Raw genomic sequence first — 10,274 nt, 5'->3', positions numbered from 1 at the left:
CCAAGCTTATCCCAGACCCCTAAACAGGGATGGTACATCTTTTATTGACAACAGTCATGTTAATTCCTATGATTCATCTTTTTTGGAGCACTGACCACACCACAGTGTATTTCCCTTTAGTGTGACACTCAAAAAGGATGGCTTCCAACTTGTATCCATGAGTATATCCAGTACATTTCAATCCTATGGACAGCATGAACAAGCACAACAAATATTGTCCATGTAGAAGAAGGGAAAACAAAAGGATATGTGATACAGTTTAGTGGCATCTTCAGTACTACACCCCCCACCTCCAGGTATATGATGTATAATGTTTCAATTTTTAATCTTACTTATAGAGCCTTTTATGAACCTGTGGCTTCTCTGTTTAAAAATGGTTTCAACTTTGTTCCATCCTTTAGCCTGGATCTTGTCCAGGTGCTGCTCCAGTTAAACCTGTACAACAGATTGCTCAATTTAAATTTATTTTTTGGTAACACCTCACATTCTAGAGAAGCAACATATTTAAATCTGAAACGGAAAAGTGTCTTCATACCTCCAGTTAACCCTATTGTAGTAGCCTTCAAAAAGGTCTGTGAACAGGGCTTCAGGTGGGATTGGAAAACTATGCTTTGAAGTCCTTTAACTTGACACCCCATGAGAGACAAGCTTTACAGACTAGAAGAAGATATAGAACTCTCCAAATTATGAAATCGGATAAGGGAAGTGACATAGTTATTATGGACTCTCTTGATTATTCAATTAAAACGTCTGAATTATTGGCAGATGAGAACACATGCAAGAAGGTCTATAAGACTGAAATAAATATTTCATACAGTAAAATTGATCTAACACTACTGGATCTATTACTTCAAGGTGTATTTGATTTATCAACTTACATTTTTTTCACAATGGACAATCCTCTTATACCATCTATCTTTAGGATGTTTTAAATCCTCAATAACCCATTAAATCCACCTTGCAGACCAAATGTAGCTGCTGCAAGGCCTAAGACTGAACTCCTTGTCATTTTCATAGATGTTACTTGCAAAAAAAAAACTGCTAGACTCTAAACTATACATTCTTAGAGATTCTTGGCAACTACTGGAAAAGTGGAACCACTTTCCTTATGATAATGACTATTGGTTCACTACTGTGGATATTACCAATCTATTCACTGTTAAACTTCATGCTGTTGGCATGGATTACTTTTTGGCTGCCTTACTTAAACACAATGAATCATTTTCTGCTCTCTGGATCAAACAAATTGAGAACCTTGTGGAATTAGTACTGCAGATTAACTTTGTTTACTTCAAAGGTGAACATTTCCACCAGGTTTCAGGTGTCATTATGGGGGCAATGTGTGCCCCCATCTATGCCATTAAGGTGTTAAACTTCTGGGAAGAGAATTTTATCTTCACCTCTGAATAGTTTCACCTGGTGGGGCTTGCTTTAGATATCTGGATGACATCCTCATCATTTGAAGGGGGTCTCCTGAGCAGTGGTCACAATTTAAACATGTGTTTGATACTTCAATTGCTTTTTTAACATTTGCACACCATATTAGTTTTGACAATATTGACTATCTAGATGTTATCATCGGGAAAAATAAGCTCCTCAAAAATTGCACCTCTATCATTTTCAGGAAGAAAATGTTTTCCAACTCATATTTACATTTTGATAGCTGTCAATCACCCCATCAAAAAGAGGTATAGTCAAGGGCCAAAATGCTTCACCTGCCTAGATTCATTACTATGGACAACAATTTTTAATGCATTAGAGTTCTTGATTACTTTATTTATTGTCCAAGGTTATCCCAACAGTTTATTGGTAGACATCAAAGAAGAAGTGGCTAGAGGTAAAAGTTCTAATTTTTTCACCTCGTTGGACAAACCAACCACTCCTGACAGAACTACTTCTCAAGACATTAATTTAACCTATAACAAGAATTTACACCACAATTTGTCCTTTGTATTACACTTGTGACTCCTACAAATATGTGAATACTTTCCATGACAATTGGAATTTAATTTAAAGGCTTTGTCTTCCTTATTTGTTCACACCTTGTCAATCTTTCACCATATGTCCAAAAACCATGGGACCATGTAATAGGTTGTTGGTGAAGAATGCCTGTAAATTATCCAGAGTCACAAAGGTGAAGACAGGCATGATGGCTTATTGTAATACATCTGCCTGCTACTCTGTCTGCTCCATCGCTGCATTATGAAGCAGGCACATTTGGAGAGATTGGTATTATTGGACATGGTATCCATTTTAATCTCCATTTATATCCTAGACTCAGGCATGGGTATCTTATGCAATGTTTCCATAGTTTGTTCTGCCAGATCCATGTGTGTCAAACAGTTTAACTCCCACAAGGTGAATAAGGAGCATATGCTCCTTTGCATCCTGTCCATTGTAGCTGAACAGTAGTTGAATCATTGGTCAGTTCTGTCTTAGTGTCTGCTGCAAAAGGTGGTCGTTAGTTTAACTTAGATTCTGAAACTACCAAATGAAGGGTTGATTCTCAGGTAACCATGTATTTATGAAACATCAAATAAGGAGGAATGGAAGACAATATATGAAGTCTTGAATTTCACCTGTCTGAACTAATAGCAACAAATAAAAACTTTAAATCCAGATTGGAAGTTGCTTCTAAAGTGGCTTAGTTAGAACTTCCGGTATGAAATTAAGATCCTAAGGAAGTGCAGGGTCTTTGATTGGGGACGGGGTATGATGAAGAGATAGTCCTCTGAAGAAGGCTTGCAAAGCTTATGTCAGGGAGTTACTTTTTAATGTCATTATGAACATCTGAGACAGATGTCAATCATGCTTTAATATTAGAATACCTGGAACTTGTTTTATAAACTAAAGAAGAAGATTGTAAAGCTTTGGAAATGCAAGAAGAAAGGGGGGGGTTAAGCTTCTTTCTGTAATCCATAGTGAAAAAATGCCTCCATTTACTTTTGTAGATTTTGTAGCTGAAGGTCATCCGAGAGATAGATAAAATGAGTACCACCATTTGAGAAAATGGGAAACTCTGGTTATCATAGAATTTTGAAATACAATGCTGTTAACTAGAAGTTCTGAAGGTCCAGGTGAGGATGACTGGAAGTGTCTGAGAGAAGATCTGTTTTGAAATCTGGAAGTCATGGGGGCTTGTTTAGATGAGGTGTGAATAAGAGAAGCCACATTTACCATGGTCAGAAGGGAGCAATAAGCATGATCATGGATTCCCACTTGGATATATTCTGAGAAAATTTGGAAATGAAGGGAATGGGAGCTGAGGCGTAGAGGATACTGGGGGACTTACAGATTATAGCATCCCTCAATGACTGACCCTCAGTTGTTATCAGAGCAAAATAGCTGATGCAGTTAACATGGTGGGGGAAGCTAATAGATCATAGCAAGATGGGCCCCAGTTGTTAAATATCTCCTGAGCTACTGATAACATGAATGACCACTGATGAATGACCACTGATGAGGCATAAGGATAAACATGATGAGTCTGTTTACTAGGCAGTTGACTCTTTTGTTAATGTACGTTTCAGCTAGAAAATGATGTGAATTTATAGCCCATTTCCAGGCTCTCATGGCATCTTTTCAAAAGTCGATAAGAGTTAATTCCACCCTGCTAGCTGATGTACAGCACCACAGAAGTGTTATCTTTATCTAATTGAACAGCTATGGAAGAAGGAAGTTCTGAAATTCCTACAACCCAAGAACACGTCCACTCATTTCCAGGATATGGATGTGTCAACTGACCTCTCTTTGAGTCTAAATTCCTTGGACCATGTTCAGCTCAAAATGACCCCCACCCTAGATAAGATGTGCCCTTTGTTACCACAGCAGAAGGAAGAAGCGTTGTACATGGGTGTCCCATATAAAAGTTTGGAGGTATCAGCCTTCATCTTAAATGAATCTTGTAGGTCTGAGATATGCAGATTGGTGCACAGAAGTGATCTGTTATCTGAGACCACTGAGACAAAAGCATCCTTTGAAGAATTCTCACATAAAATAGAGTGTGGTTGGTAATGACTATCGATGTAGTCATGAGTCCTAAAATTCTGAGAACAAAGGTTGTTGGGCAAGACTGCTTGTGCTAAATGGTTTGGACTGCATACTTAGTGGTTTGACCCCTTTCTTGGGGAAGAAATATTATGTTTTATGATGTGTCCAAGTGGCATCCAATGAAAGTAATTTGTTGTGCTGGGTATAAACATGACCGTTCTCAATTTATAGAAATACATAGGGACTTCCAACATGGCTGAACATTGATCAGCAGCTCAACTTCAGCTCTCCTAGTGTGAATACAGAAACTGACAAACAGTAGTCAGTGATATTGTCAACTTGAGTAAAATTCAGTTGCAGGCTAGTAAGTACAATATCTGGATGCATGCGAAGAAGGAATTAAGAATGCCTGAAAAAAAAAAACAACTAAAAAGGTGGCGCGAAAACACACTGACTGGAAAGAATTCTGCAGCTGTTCAGGAAAAAGCAGTTCAAGCTCCAATTTTGGTTCAAGTCATGGCTGCCAGTAATCTAGAGGAAAAAATAAGGTAAATGTGCTCAGAGATGATTACAATAAATGAAACAGTGAATGAGTATATCAACTCAAAGAAAAGGCTGGAAAAATGGACGAAGCTTTAAACAGATATTGACATGAGCTAATAAAATTCCAAAAAATCAGAGGTCAAAAATGAAGAAATGAAATGAAGAAAAGGCTGGCTAAGTATGACACTGCTTAAGAAGAGATGTTTCAAAAAATGGTAGCATTAGAGGGTGGTGCACATAGGAAAAAGTTGAGATTTTTTGCTGTACCAAAGAAAGTAGTTTTAATTAATTTTGTGAAGGCAAAATTAGGAAATGTGGTAACACATACAAAACTAGGAAACTGGGCTGGTATTCCAGAGCAGGAATGCTTAACTGAAATAGCACACAGTGTGTATACTGAAATTATGGGCACATGAAAGCAGCCACAACGTTTATCAGTAAAGATGCAAACCTAGCAGCAAAAAGAGTTGATCCTGACAAAACTATTGCAAAAGGGCAAAGTATTAAACATTGGAGACAGAAGAGTTTTTGGGGAAAAAAAGGATTATTCACCGTACATGTGGGAGAAGCAAAACACATTTATTCCACTATTAGGAAAATGTTAAGAGGCAGGTGTGAGGTTCAAGCTGCTGTATCTGGCTTCTTCAGAATATTTTTCTTGGAAGATGAAATTCATTTTATGATAATGAACAGGGTAAGGAGGGAATGCAAAAGTTTATCTAACAAAAAATGAGACGTCAAGCAGTAGGGGTCACTCCTTCTCATTCTTCTGATAATAAAGCAGACAGCAAGATTTTTGCCAGAGAAACCGTTTCCACTGTTCCAAAGGAAAATCCTTGAGAGGCAGGGAAGATCAGAGGAGTTGACCAGAATTTGGATTTCCATGGAACTGAAATGGAATCCAGAGTTGAGAGATGGAGATGAATAGGAAGAAGACCAGCAACATGGAAATGTGTGAATTAATGCAAGATTGCAAAGTATCAATTCCATTTGTGAAATATGGCTGTATAATAATAATAAGTGAAAAGAGTGGACTTTTGTTGACTTTATTAAATGTTTGAGGAACTGAAAAGTATTTGCTTTACTTTATGTCATTAATAGCCTGGCAGATAGGTTCACTGCTAACTTTACCTCCCTCTCAACCCACTCTCCAAAGCCAAGAACACAGCATCCATGGGACCTGACAATATCCCAGGCTGCATTCTACATGAACTATAGAACAAAATGACATCCCACCTAAGTGCCATGTTCATTCATAGCCTCACCTCAGGCTTTGTGCCCACTGAATGGTGTACTGTGATGGTTATCTCACTCCACAAAGGGGGAGCCATGATGGACCCTGAGAACTACCACCCCATTAGCCTGACGAGCCTGGTCTGCAAGGCCATGGAACGTATCATCATGGAACTCATAAATAAAGACATTGGTAATCTCCAAACTCTGGACCCCATCCAATTTGGGTTTGTAAAAGGCAGATCATGTCTCCTAAACCTGATAGACATCTTTGAAGCAGTCACCAAAGCCATAGATGAGGGTAAGGTGGTTCACACAGCCTATCTAGGTCTTACCAAGGCTTTCAATACCATGCACTACTCTGGAATTATAGATAAACTCACTAAACTAGGTATAAATCCCTATGTCACAAGATGGGTTGCCAGCTGGCTCATAGACAGAATCCACACTGTGAAAGTAGCAGACTCCAAATCCGACTTCAGACCAGTGACAAGTGGAGTACCACAGGGTTCAGTCCTGGGTCCTCTCCTGTTTGGTATCTACTTCTCTGAAGTACAGAGTAACTCAGAAGGTCTTTGGCTAATGAAGTCTGCAGATGACTGCAAACTGGGAGCCATAATTGAAACTCCTAACGATATGGACATCCTACAAAAGGACCTCACTGAGACAAATGCATGATGCCAAAGCCATGGCCTGAAGCTCAATGCCAAAAAGTGCATTGTCACCCCCTTTGGTAAAATCTCTGTACCCATGAACTACCATATAGGTGGTAGTCTACTTAACACCGAAAGTGTGATAAGAGACCTTTGGACACAGGTGGACAGTAGTCTCTTGTTTGATAATCACATTGCCACAGTGGTCAGGAAATCCTTCTAAGTGGCACACCTCATCACAAAAGGTTTCTCATCCAGAAAAAAAGAGGTCATCACTCCCCTCTACTCATCACTCATCAGACCCATTATAGAGTACAGCACCCCTTTTGGTATGTACCTCACCAGACATCTATAATAACTGGAGAGGCCACAGAAATACCTCACAAAGAGGATTACTGGCCTCAAACAGATACCCTACACAGACTGTCTCAAAAAACTCCAACTTTACTCCGTCACATATCGCCTACTCAGAAGCGATCTCTGCCTAACATACAAATCTGTGTCAAACTCAGAGCTGTTGGACATGCTCCACTTAAAGAAATCCCAATCCCTCTGAACTACACACTGTAGGGACCTAAACCTTGTCACCACAATAAACAGAACATGCTGGAGGGATAGATTCCTGTCCCAGAGACTTCCCATACCCTGGAACAGACTAACTATCTAAGTCAATCAGAGCTCCTCATTAGCACTCTTCAAGAAAAATCTTGATGACTGGATGGGAAATAGGAAAATCACCTCAGGGATCACTTCTGTGGCTCTGCTCGACAGGGGCACAAGAAAATAATTTTCTTGGGTGGTGAAAGCCAGGATACTTTTTTGGCTATGCTTATATAGGCCCTAGGGCCAATAGCCTAGTACCTACCTATGAACCTATGAACCTATAATGTTTGTAAAGACTTGGGGGGTAAAACGGTAGCTGTAAGTAAAACAATTTATTTTTATTAACAGTATTTTTAGTTGTTCTTATATGTGCTAAAGTTATTAAAGTATAAAGATGCTTTTTTTTGTCTTCCTCTTCTCTTTCATTCTTCTTTTTGGTGTTAAAATATAGGCATTAAAGAGTAAAAAGAGAAGACAAGCTATACAAAAGTATGCTTAAGTTAATAGACTGTAATCTTGGCTGTTGAGGTGGGTGATGGGGTGTAAAGTACACAAATCATAATGTATGTAGAGCTGATATGTTTTCTTGCTTTGCATAGGTGAGTATGTGGATTAAGAGTCTTGGCTTAATTTAATAACAAATTTTAAGTGGAAACAAGTAAATATGATTACACTAAATATAATGAAAAGTTTTTGTTTAGCAATAAATATTTCAGCTTTTCTTTCAGGCTGTAACAGAGGACTACAGTTTTGTTTTCCTTGTAATTTTCCATGGAAGCAAGCTGATAATAGGACAGTAAGTGATAGAACATTGGTTTCCTCAAGGCTAAATGTTAATGAGTTCTGAAAGTATTCAAATAGTTTTCACATTTGAAAGGTAATAAAGATAAAAAAACAGACACCAATTAGTGTAAGTAGAAGTACAGGCAATAACAGATGTCTTAACATTGTTAACCTCAATGTCAGATTAATTAGGGCCTGTGTTAGCAGCTGTCTTTTTGGCACAACTATTCCTCTTAGGAGTGTTAAATGTTATTATTTGAAGATGTACATAATTATGTGTGTTTTTATTAAGTTAGCAGGTTATATGGGTGTTTTGGGGCTGCATTTGTTTTTTTTTTTTTTTTAAAGGGCTTTTATTAAACAAAAATCTTGTAAAATGTGACATAGGTTCCAATGCAAGAAAAAGATGTATGAAGGATTAACCTGACAAACATTAATGGGTGCATGTATCACAAAAGCAGGACTAGACATGTTAAAAAAGCTGCTATAAATAATAGGTGGGAATAATGGCTTCTTACTATAATGGCAGCACTTTCCATATTATCTTAGAAAGTGAATGGCCTCACAGGTATAGAGAAAAAAGAAAACATACTTATTTATATTAAGAAATGCAAAGTGCAAATAGAAATGCATGAGACACATTTGGAAAGAAGTGAGTATGTGAATTTGATAATGAAAGGACTTCAGGAAGGATATTTTGCAGAATATCAGGGACAGAGGAAGACAGGAGCACTTATATTAATTGCTAGAGGAGCTCCAATGGTGATAGAAGATGAAAAAAATATAATGATGGCAGATTTATAGTAGTAAGGGGGGTCTGTATTACAACATTGAACTAAAACAAGTTTGACCATTGTAATATTGAACCATAAAGTCCAAAAGCGGAAAATAGCGATCCCATGGCACATCAAATTTTTTCCCAGGGAAAAACATTGGTGGGCCATTTTCGGGGCTTTTATTTTTCCTCTACTGTGGTGCAATCTCATAGTTGGTATATTTAAGTAGGGGGTGTGTGGGAGGCACAGCCCCCCACATTGGGGTAGTGGGTTGAAGCCCACCACTTCAGTTTAGGTTTAAGGTTATTTTTTTTTTTTGTCATAGAACAGCGATTGTTTTCCCTGGGAAAAGAATTGCTGCTCTGTGCTTTCGGTTTTGTTGGGTTTCAAACATAATGGTTCGATATTACAATGATCAAACTTTTGTAAGTTCGATGTTAAGATATAGACCCATAGTAAGGGGCTTCTGGCAAGGAATGAGTATTATGTTGACATGTATTTATATTCCATATAAAGTTGCTATTTTGGAGCTAAAAGTTGGCAGAAATAATTAATTTTTAGCAAGAAATATTACTTAAGAACTGGAAATTGATTTGCAACAATGAGAATGTATCCGGAAAACCTACAAGGGAATATATAACAAAAGTGGGTGGATTTCTGAAGAAATTTATGAAACGAGTCGGCATGAAAGACATCAATTCAGTCATAGGAACTCAAAGAGAATTTACCAATTATTCCCCAAGGTAAAATAACTGGGCTAAAATTGTTAGAAATGTTACTTCACAGGAACATGTCCCTTAAATTAAGAATGTTGATAAACATGTAATAGCTACTTTTAAATCATGCACCAATAATTACTATGATAAAAATGCAGGGTAATGAAGTAATGATGAGACACTGTTGCTACCCCTCACACCTGTTAAAAAGAGAGGAATTTAAGCAATAGGTAGTAATAATTATCAGGGAGTTCTAAGGAAGATATAAAGTAATCTAGAAGTTATAGCAAGTAAATAGGCTAAAAGGAAAGTAGAGTTTAAAACTAGGACAGGAGTAAAAGAAAAAAATATTGTTAAGAAATAAGCATTATCTAATGGTGCTGACAAAGGTTAAAGTGTTACCAGGTAAGAGGAATCACAAAGAGCAAGAAGTACAACTGCAGAAAGAAAGAGAAAATAAGGGGCTATCTGGGTGATATGTGTGAATTTAAAAAGTTTGCTGTTGAAAAACAGTTGAAAAAAACTGTTTTTGATAATAAATCCAGAGTACAAAAACTTTTGGTACAACACTTTAAGCAATAGAAAATAGAAATGGTTGGTGTCAAACTTAGGGACTCTATAACAAAATAAATAAATACATAAATAAATAACTGGGAATCCTTTAGAGAGAGAGATTTTGGAACATTTATGAAAGTTTGTATAAAGCAGAGAAGTTGGGAAATCAAGAAAAAGCACAAAGGGTATTATTTATGGAAAACTTAAATATGGCGAGGCTATATAGGAGGAGATAAGATAAAAATAGTGAGGTATAACCAATCAACAGGAACATCTTCAGGAACTGATTGTATTCTGTCAGACATTCAGAAGCTTAGAGAGAAGAAAGTTATACAGATCTGAAAGTTTTTAAACAGTTTTTAAAACTAGGGGCAATACCAACATGCTGGGAAAAAAGCTGTGGTGGCTATAATACCTAAAGA

Source organism: Protopterus annectens, chromosome 3.part0 (assembly GCF_019279795.1).
Source record: "Protopterus annectens isolate FY-2018-M chromosome 3.part0, PAN1.0, whole genome shotgun sequence".
Lineage (NCBI taxonomy): Eukaryota > Metazoa > Chordata > Ceratodontiformes > Protopteridae > Protopterus > Protopterus annectens.
Note: the sequence above shows the minus strand (reverse complement) of the source record.